Source organism: Rhamphochromis longiceps, linkage group LG17 (assembly GCF_057381845.1).
Source record: "Rhamphochromis longiceps isolate RC_006_pf linkage group LG17, R_longiceps_female_GT1.1, whole genome shotgun sequence".
In the NCBI taxonomy this organism is placed as follows: domain Eukaryota; kingdom Metazoa; phylum Chordata; class Actinopteri; order Cichliformes; family Cichlidae; genus Rhamphochromis; species Rhamphochromis longiceps.
This window is the reverse complement of record NC_140573.1, coordinates 16,933,352-16,942,927: the sequence shown is the minus strand read 5'-3', so window position 1 is coordinate 16,942,927 and position 9,576 is coordinate 16,933,352. Positions and strand designations below refer to the sequence as shown.

The 9,576-nt window shown below is 38.9% G+C and overlaps 1 protein-coding gene across 1 annotated transcript in view; it reads left to right on the top strand.

The window, feature by feature from the left end:
• The first annotated feature begins 576 nt into the window (after nucleotides 1-576).
• Nucleotides 577-9,576, top strand: part of pde4dip (phosphodiesterase 4D interacting protein) — a 114,617-nt gene continuing 105,617 nt past the window's right edge. Inside the window, exon 1 of the mRNA XM_085385803.1 lies at nucleotides 577-595. The gene's annotated coding sequence lies outside the window, so the exon portion shown is untranslated. The remainder of the gene's footprint in view (nucleotides 596-9,576) is intronic.

The window sequence follows — 9,576 nt, the reverse complement described above, 5'->3', positions numbered from 1 at the left end:
CCACCCACCCCCATCTTAGCAGCACATCTGGAGCTCATTACAGAGGAGACAGTAAGAGCGAGGGAGGGGTGAGGAGTCTGCATGCAGAGTGTGTATGTGCAAGAGAGCGGGAAAGAGAGCGTTACTTAACTCGGCTCCTTTGAAACATCCATCTTTTTTCTTCCTTTGTTCCTTTCTCCTTTTGCTTTTTTCTCCTTGACTTTTGCATTTCACCTTCTTTTCTTTGCTTCCTGCCCCTCACTCTCTGCCTGGAGTAAGCTTTGTTCTGCCATCAGTGCCACATGATCACAAATACTTTATTAATGAGTGGTTTTGGAAAAGAGCTCAACACAAAAAATAGAAAATCTCCAAGCAGTCTGAGTGAAATACTGCACAGCTGTTAACAGTGTGTGGTTTGGGTGAACAACCAAAAGAATGTCCTGAGATGTGGAGTTTCCACGCAAGTCAAGTTGACTGAGAGGTTGCACTATTTGTGTGATTAAGTCACTATTATTACACACTTTTCATAAACACAGATGCAAGCTCGACTACACCCTCTGTTGGATTGGAAAGGAAACATAATTAACTTCAAGCTGCCATCCCAAGGCTAACATTGGTGAGCATATGAACTGTTCTTGCATTGCCAACGAGTGGTTGTTTTCCTTTTCTTTACAATCTGTCTGCTTTTTCCCCATAAAAACGATGCTTGCTTTTACTGATTAACACGTGTTATTTGTGAAGCCTGTGCTTCCACCAGAAGGCATTTAACCTGAAGAGGTAGCCCTCACTTTTGCACATTTGACCATCATTTGTATTATGTGCAATAACTTCAGGATGGAGTTGATGGAATGTTCTTCAAAATTTTACTCAAGTACCTTATTCAAATTGTACTTTCTGTTACTACATGCCGGAAAATTGACAGCTTTGCTTTTATGCTCAGCTCTCTCTTAAACACAACAGAGCTTTGAGTTTTCAGTATAGGTTTCTGCATCTCTCTGTAGTCTTATCCATCTCAGAGTTTTCATGCGAGCGCAGTCACCGAGCATAATACGAGATGCTGTTTTGTTTGGGGTGGGGTTTTTTTACATTCAAGAAGAATTTCAGCCGAGTGAAACTGTCTGGACTAATGGTAGTTCTCAATCTTTCTCTCTAGGTGGAGAAAAAGAGAACATGAGTAAAACCTTTGGCTTGTTTGATCTGACGACGAGTAAACAAGTCAAAGGTTTTTGTAGCTCATCTAAACCTTTTTATGTCTGGAGGGCAAACTGAGTCAGCATGCCTGAAACATTTCCAATAATTCCTGTTTGCTCATGAAAACTGTGCACACACAGGAGCATAAGTCATAGCCGATACAAAGGGTGGTGGATGTTACTTTGTTTTAGTTAAGATTGTTGTCCTTATCTTCTGGTATCTGGCACATCTAATCATTTGCTCAGGCATCTTGCACTGTCTTATTTCCTTGTAGTGATCACAGATTTGAACTTGGGGATTGCAGTGTTATTGTTACATACAGGGGTGATGGTCAATGCTCCAAAAATAAGAGTTAACCTTTAAATCCAAAACTCCAAATGAAAGGCTTTCTGCACAGATCCTGGGTTTTCCTATGCTGCAGTTAACATAGTAACAAAGATAGTTTTTGTCTCCTCCTGGATCTAACTTAATTATGGTGTGATAAATGCTTCTGGCTCAACTTAAATAGCTGTTTGGACTATTTTGGTCCTGGATGAATTAGCATTTTAATTCTCTAAGCCCTTCTGAGGTCCAGCAGGGAAACAACCAAAACAACAATTATGGTGAGTGACGTGACGTGAGCTCTGAGACGCCATCGTTGTATAATCATCGGCAGAGCTCATATTCCCTTATGGCACATGAACTATTTAAAGGAGTTTGTCAATTACTTACAGGAAGTTCAGCCTCTCGCAGCTGAACAAATGTATGACCTGGGAAATATGACAGAAGTCTCAAGAGCACAAACATTTACTGAGCACAGGGAATATTACATTATTCATCGAACAGGCCTCGTAACACATTTGTGTTTTTACTTCTCGCTGCCTTTAAAACTGTCTTTCACGATAGAAGTAAAGCAGCTAAGCACTTTAAAAGACGACGTTATCAGATTATATCAGATTGTAAGATTACAAGCAGAAAGAGGGAGTGGGCTGTGTATCTCATGTGCATGTCTGCGCGTGTGTGTATATGTGTATCCATATGTGTAAATGCACCAGTATGATTGCATTTTCAGATCACTTTGCATGACGGCATAAAAAAGTTGTGGTTCAATGCAAAAAAAAAAAACCCTTGAAATTCTAATATATAAAAATTTCACGATTGGATTTTTTTTAGTACTTTTACTTAAAAGTAAAGCTGCCATAGTTGCACCTAAACAGGAACTCAGATTATTAAATGTCTCACTCCCTCTGCTGGACACTGAGAGAATGCACAGCTGCGACACAGCCAGGAAAAACAGTAATCTCAGCTGCTCCATAAGTAATAAGTGTTCGTGCTGATATAAACACATAAATCAAAACATTAAATGAAATCTAAAATCCGAACCACCTATAACTCAAAATAAAAAATAGGTTAATTTCTTAAAATAAATATGGTGCATTTTGTGTATTCTCAACAAGGTTTTTTAAAAAATGCAACGCAAAATCAAGGATAATGAAACTAGAACATTTTAAATGTTTGTACAGTTGTTCAACCATCAAATTTAATCGCAGAAACTGATTTAAAGTAAAGCTAATTTAATTTTTCTTAATGGTCTTCAGAAATTCAAATCTAGCTTGAATCAGACATAGATCTTCACAAGAAATCAGAAAATTCAAGTGAAAAAACTAAAACTAAAAAACATGAAAAATGAGCACAAATTTGGAAGCATTCCAGTATAGTGCAATCAATACACTTTTTGTCTTTTGGGCTGATTTAGCTGGGCTAAAACTAAGAAAGCTGTGAGGAGACGTGCACCCCGTTCTGTGATTCTTCCCATCACACCCAATCCATGTTCCTCTGTGTTCCTGACTGAAATAGAGAACAGTAAACCTCCTCAGCTATCTGTAGCAGTTTTCTTTAATGGGCCTCGTGGTGGCCAGTTAGAGATGATTTGAAGAAACATGATCCTGGAGCTGGATCACATCAACTAAATGTTGGCACATCATATGGGTCTGGGCACGCATGAGGATGTAGGAGTAAGCGATAGAGAAATGTCTGTTTTTGGAGAGTGTTTGTGTATGTAGGTGTGCGTCTATGTGTGCGTGTGTGTGTGCAAATCAAAGTATAAAGAGAGCTGCAATTTAAGCACAAGTCTTTAGATCTGTGCCTGAACTTTAGGCAAGGTTTCTTTTTCTCATTTGAAGGCAGGTTTAGTTTTCTGTAACAGTTTGGCTCAGCTGGAGCCTGTGTGTGTATGTAGGTGTGTAAGTGCAATCAGCACTATATAAATGGAAGTGAGCTCCAAAATGAATATCATTGTCACATCTCATGCCAGAGCAAATTCTCCATCCAAAACGAACAATTTGGAGCCTACGCCTGCCATGGAAAATCTGCCTTCAATTTTCCCAGTGGTGGCGGTGTGCGCAGTCGCCCCTCAGACTCTTTTTTTTCCACTTTCACACACATACATTGACTTCACAAACCAAAGACCAGGCTTTCTTTTCCCTCACACACACAATGACTTGTTGATCCAGTTGGCCTGCAGCAAGTGGACCCCACAGTTTATTTTTTTTTCAATTATCCATTTAGCGTAAGTGGCACTCGGCTGATGGGCAGCACGCCGAGAGGAAATGTTTGTATTGTCCTTATTTAACAATGGTGTTTAAACTAATACCTGATTAGCAAGAGTGAATCACCTTTGGGAAATAGATTTTTAACACTGCTCTGTTTCTTTTCTTTTACTTATAGTAATGACCCATCAGAATTTCTTCAAAACAATGTATACACTTTTTCTCTTCCTGACATACTATGTGTGTCTATGTGTGCTGGCCTGTCTTGGATCCAATTGTCACCACTTAATCCAGAATTATTGGGAGAGACCACATTAATGCCTTGATGCAACGTCTTCTGAAGCCCTGTTTGATTATGAAGGCTACGCAATCCCCCCATTTAACAGCACAAGAGGGCTCGAGAAGGGCTCAAAATGATGTGAATCATATGCCATGGCCTACACAATCACAAGATGAACTCCATTTGGAGACTGTGGGTTAACATGTTAGACAGCACCATCGTTAAAACAATAATTGGAAGAATGGTTTCCGTTCCACGAGTAGAAGTTGTTTGTTTTTTTTAAAAAGGACTGAAATCGTTCATGAGCAATTTTTGAATTTCACTGAGTTCAAGTATTTATCATTAAGTAGAGATTTTCTTTTTTAGTTTGGAAAATAGTGTTTTAACTTAAAGGCAATTAAACGATGAGTTTATGTAACTCAAATAGTGTTTGCGAAGAATGTTGGAGTCACTCCAGTGAAATGCCAAATACAGGCAGATATATGGACTCTCTACTTGAACTTTTTTTTTTTTTTGAGCGACTGAGCAGCTATGTAACATGTGTTTGTAATAAGGGAGCCACCTGTGGGCCGGCAGAGTTGAGGTGGTGATGAATATCAGTGCCAGGCTGGGACAAGCAGCATATTTCCTTCAGCAGTAAAGCTTTTGATCACTCCATCAGCTCTGGGCGCAGGAATGAGCTAATATTAACAGTCAGCTGAAATGTCCTAACGTGAGTAGGAGCGTCACACGCAATTATGACTAATTCAAACAAACAGAGCAGGAAACTGCAGAAAGGTCCAAATATTCTCTACAAAAGAGCAAGCAGACGTAAACGTAACGTCACTCATCAACACATCTACACACCCATTTACCTCACACAGCATTTGAGTTTCCCTTAAATAAACCTCATAAGTAGCTTTAAATAAAAAAAAAGACTAATTTGCAGATTACATTCATATATCTTGTAGTTGTCTGTTGACCTCATGGATGTAATCACCGAGACCATGTAAAACAGGCATTCCACAAGGACTAGTCATGTTTATTGTTTAAGGTATCCAAGTATTTGTCCCCCTTCCTTTTTTGTTGCGTATTTGTCACATACATGGTTCAGATCATCAAACAAATTTTGACAAAGATACAAAAGAATGAAAACTGCAGTTTTAAACCTAATGACTGGTTGTGATGGCCAAACCCATGGCCACACTCTAAAGTCGGTAACTTTTGTATTTTCATTCATTTGAACATAGTAATACATTTTAGTTGCCAATAACTTCATTGATTGGTTTGGATACATTTTGTTCTATTTGTAAGCGCGCACATTTAGTTTACTTATGTATTCATACTACTTAATTTCTTTGCTTTCTGACTAACTTTTGTCTTTTTATTTCTTACCTGCCATCATCCCTGGGAGTTGCTGGACAAAAGATGGTAGCCAGGGTTTGAAACCATTAAATACAAAGGAAGATAATTGGACCACACCACCACTTCCTGCTGAAGGGGGAATGTGTGTTTTCTTTACTTTAAAAACAAAGTATTTGTATTTAATTAAATATTTGAGTTTAGGGTTTAATGGGGTTTTTGAGTTTCTTCTTTAGTGTTTAGTTTATTAACAAACTAGATTGTACTGCATCGTTTGTGATTTATGATTGTGTTTGTTTGTTACCCCTCATGTGTCACAATGGTCTGATCAGCCATTATATATACCCTAGTATGTCATTTCATGTTTAGGTCGATTATGTATGTTTGGGCAGTCATTTGGTTTGTTAAGTTTGCAGTCTTTGCCTGAGTTCAGTTTTGTTTCTTTGACCTCTTTTATGAGCTCAACATTTATTAGTCTTGTAAATATAATTTTTGGGGGTTAAATAAATGGAAACTATATTTTTCTAATAATTCCTGGGACTCCTCCTGTTTTTCAACTCGGTCCATCACACTGGTTGTGCCTCCGGTTATTGCTGCTTGACAGCAAGTACTGCAATCAAGGATTCGTGATAGCTGGCAATGAGTCTTTAAGATCGCTGTCGAGGAATTTTTGGCCACCCTTCCTTGCCGAATTGTTTTAATTCAGTCACACTGGAGTTTTTGGGCATGAATGGCCTACTTAAGGTCATGCCAAGGCATCTCACTCTGATTTAAATCCAGATTTTTATTCATTTATTTTATTAATACATTTAGCCATTCAGAGGTAGACTTTTTGGTGTGATTCAGATCATTATCCATCTACATAACCCATCTCCGTTTGCACATCAGACCACAAACTGATGGTCAGAAATTCTCCTTCAAGAATTTCTAGTAGAGAGCAGAATTTAACCATTCTTAGCCACCAGCACGTTTGATTGTTGGTAGGATTTTCTTATCATGAAAAGCTGTGTTTGTGTTCCACCTTCCACCAGGTGGAACAGGACAAACCAAAAATCTCAACTTTTGTCTTGTCAGTCGACAGAATATTTCCCCAAAAGTCTGTGTCATGATCTAGATACTTTTTGGCAAATGTGAGGCAAGTCTGTGTTCGTTTTGGTTAATAGTGGTTTAACGTTTAACATTATGCAATCCATGGATGCTGTTTTTGCCCATTCCCTTTGTTGTTGTTGAAACCTGAACCTTAACTGAGGCTGTTCTGGGTATTTTGGTGTGACCCCCTGGATGAGTTGTTTATGCCCTCTTTTTTTACTTTGATAGGCCGGCCACTAGTGGGAAAGTTCACCACTGTTACAAGTTTTCTCAATTAGTGGATATTGGCTCTCACTGTGGTTTTTTGGGGAATCAAGAAATATATTTTTTAGCCTTTCTAGATGCCAATGAATTTGTTTCTCACCTCTTCTCTGTTTTCTTTAGATCGCGGGATAATGTGTTGCTTTTTGAGATCTTTTAGTCTACTTCAGGTTCCTGGTTGTGTTTGAATGATTTCTTGATCAGCAAACAGGCCTGAGTGTGGCTAGTGAAACTAAACTCAGCTTTTCAGAAAGTTTTGTTAATTACAGTTAATTCATGATTTAGATTTGGATACCTTTACTCCCTTAATAAATAAAATCATTTAAAAGTTGCATGTTGTGTTAACGTCTAATATTAAAATTTGTTTGATAATCTTAAACATGTGTGGTAAAAAATTATAAATCAAGAAAAGCATGAAATTCACAGCACTGTATATAATTGAAATTTGGGTACTGCATAGAAATTTGATGAAATGTACAGTGATGAGACCATTTATTTCTGGCAGTTCTGCTGTGACCATACCACGCTTTAGCTACGCTACTGTCATAGTTTTTGTAACAGCTGCATTCAGTAAGCAGATTCAAACAACTGATAACTGACAGGAGGAGGCGCAGATAGATCGGTTACTGCTTTAACTGTCTCTGTGTCTGCCCTCACAAGCCATCTCTCCAGAGTATAAGCCAGTTAGCCGCTTGGCATGAAGTGTATTATTCTCTGCTTTGATAAAAATGTTATTTTCCACGAACTTTTGAAGTACCTTTATGATATGAGTATAGTGTTCCCCTTCTCAAGAAGATTAGTATCCAGGTAGACAAATATATTCAGGAAATCTCTGAGAAGGTCATGGACCATGACCTGTAAGACAGCAGAAGTGTGATCTGGTTTAGTCCTCAAATCTATACATGGACATAATATAGCTCCCCACCTGCTGGGGAGGATGAGGGTCGGATGACTCCAGCATCAAGTGAGTCCTTGATACATGGTTAGATGTTCAGGGCCTGAGAGGCTATAAAATGATTGGAGGGAATCAGTGTCCAGGAAGGAAGTCAGTGGCACAGTCATATGTCCAATGTCGGAGTAAGGCTAAAGCTTTTTCCTTGTTGAAACCTCTTTCATTATACAGCTCAGGACCAAGACAATACTCAGATGGCAAATGATCATGTTGCTTTTGATCGTTTGCCTATGGGCAGAATTGCTGACTGTAGGCAGAGGAAAGAACAGTAAGAGCTTTAGCTTTCATTTTTTTAATTTTTCCGGTTAATGTGAGTCTCAAACTAAGGATATCCAAGAATATTTTCTGCAGTGGAAGAAGCCTACAAGAAGAATTGTTGTTGAGTGTAGCAGATAGTAGCTGACGGTAGCATGTGGGGTTGTTCGTCTTTAGGAACAGTCTCACACGCACACCAGTATCCCCATGGCTTAGGCGGGAATTGGATTTTGTCAATGTGGACACTAAGACCTTAAAATCCTTGGGCTCATCACAGGAAGCTAATTCACCTTTTACCCACAGAGAATTATAGACCATCACTCTGAGAGCCTTTAACTTCCAGCCAGTCTCTGCCACAGCTACAGCTACTGCCCTGACATAGACTAAACAAACATCAGCCTTCTACTCTCGAAATAAATGATCAAAAAAAGATTTGAATGATAAATTGTTTATATGATACTGATTGAATGAGATTGGTACACAAATATGATTCTCCCCACTTGACTGTCCAGCCTCACAACAGTGCAGTAGGATATTTTAATATATTCATCAACGAAACCCATTAGCTCAAGCAGATTGTCCCAAGCGGTCCTAAGCTGGCTGGATGATGGTGAGGATGACACGTATTCCTAAACAGAAGCGCCCGGTACACCACCAACTCATTCAGTTCTGAGATATGTGAAGATAGAGACACCAGCAACTATAGTCTTGTCTTCCAGGGGCCAGAACAGGTGACACTGAAGAAAATGGCTCAGGGTAAATGAACATTCTGTAAAATTATAGTTTATGTCGGCAGTAATGACAATCGAAACATGACCAATCGAAAAAACAACATGGAATTGATGTGTGACTTTGCAAAAACAATGTTGGACTCTGTAGTTTGCTCTGGTCTCTACCCCAAACAGACCAGTGACATGTTTAGCCTCATTTTCTCCTTAAATTGCTGGCTGAGTGATGTCCAAAAATGACATGGGCTTTTTAGATAAATGGGAATCTTTCTGGGGAAACTTGGTCATATTAGATGGCATCATCCCAGTTTGGATGGAGCAGCTCTCATTTCTAAAAATCTGAACAAATGTACTAAACCACAAAGCAGAGTTGCAGTCTTACACGCCTCTCTGCAGCTTCTCTCTTCTGGTCTCACCTGAAACCCCATCCCCTTAGACTGTGTCTGCTCCCAAACAGACAAAAAACAAACTAAAAACCAGCAAAAAACAACTTAAACATAAAAAACAGGACAATACAGCATCCACATCTGCACCAAAGCGTAAAACAGTGAAATGTGGATTATTAAACATCACCTCTCTCTCTTCCAAGTCCCTATTAATACATGTTTTAATCACTTATCAACAATTTTTTGGCAACAATCCCCCACCTCAGCTTGTAAATCAAGTAAAGAAGCAGAAAGAGTTATAATCCATTTAAAAGCCTGAGACTTAGCCTTGTCCACTCCAGCTGGAAAACTCAAAATCCAGTTCTATTTGATATTATCTATCGTCCACCTAGGCCTTACACAGAGATTTTGTCTTAATTCTCAGACTTCTTATCTGATTTAGTGCTCAGCTCGGATAATATAATTATTGTGGGTGATTTTAACATCCATGTAGATGCTAAAAATGACAGCCTCAGCATGGCATTTAATCTGTTATTAGACTCAACTGGCTTCTTTCAAAAGGTAAAAGAGCCCTCCCACCACTTTA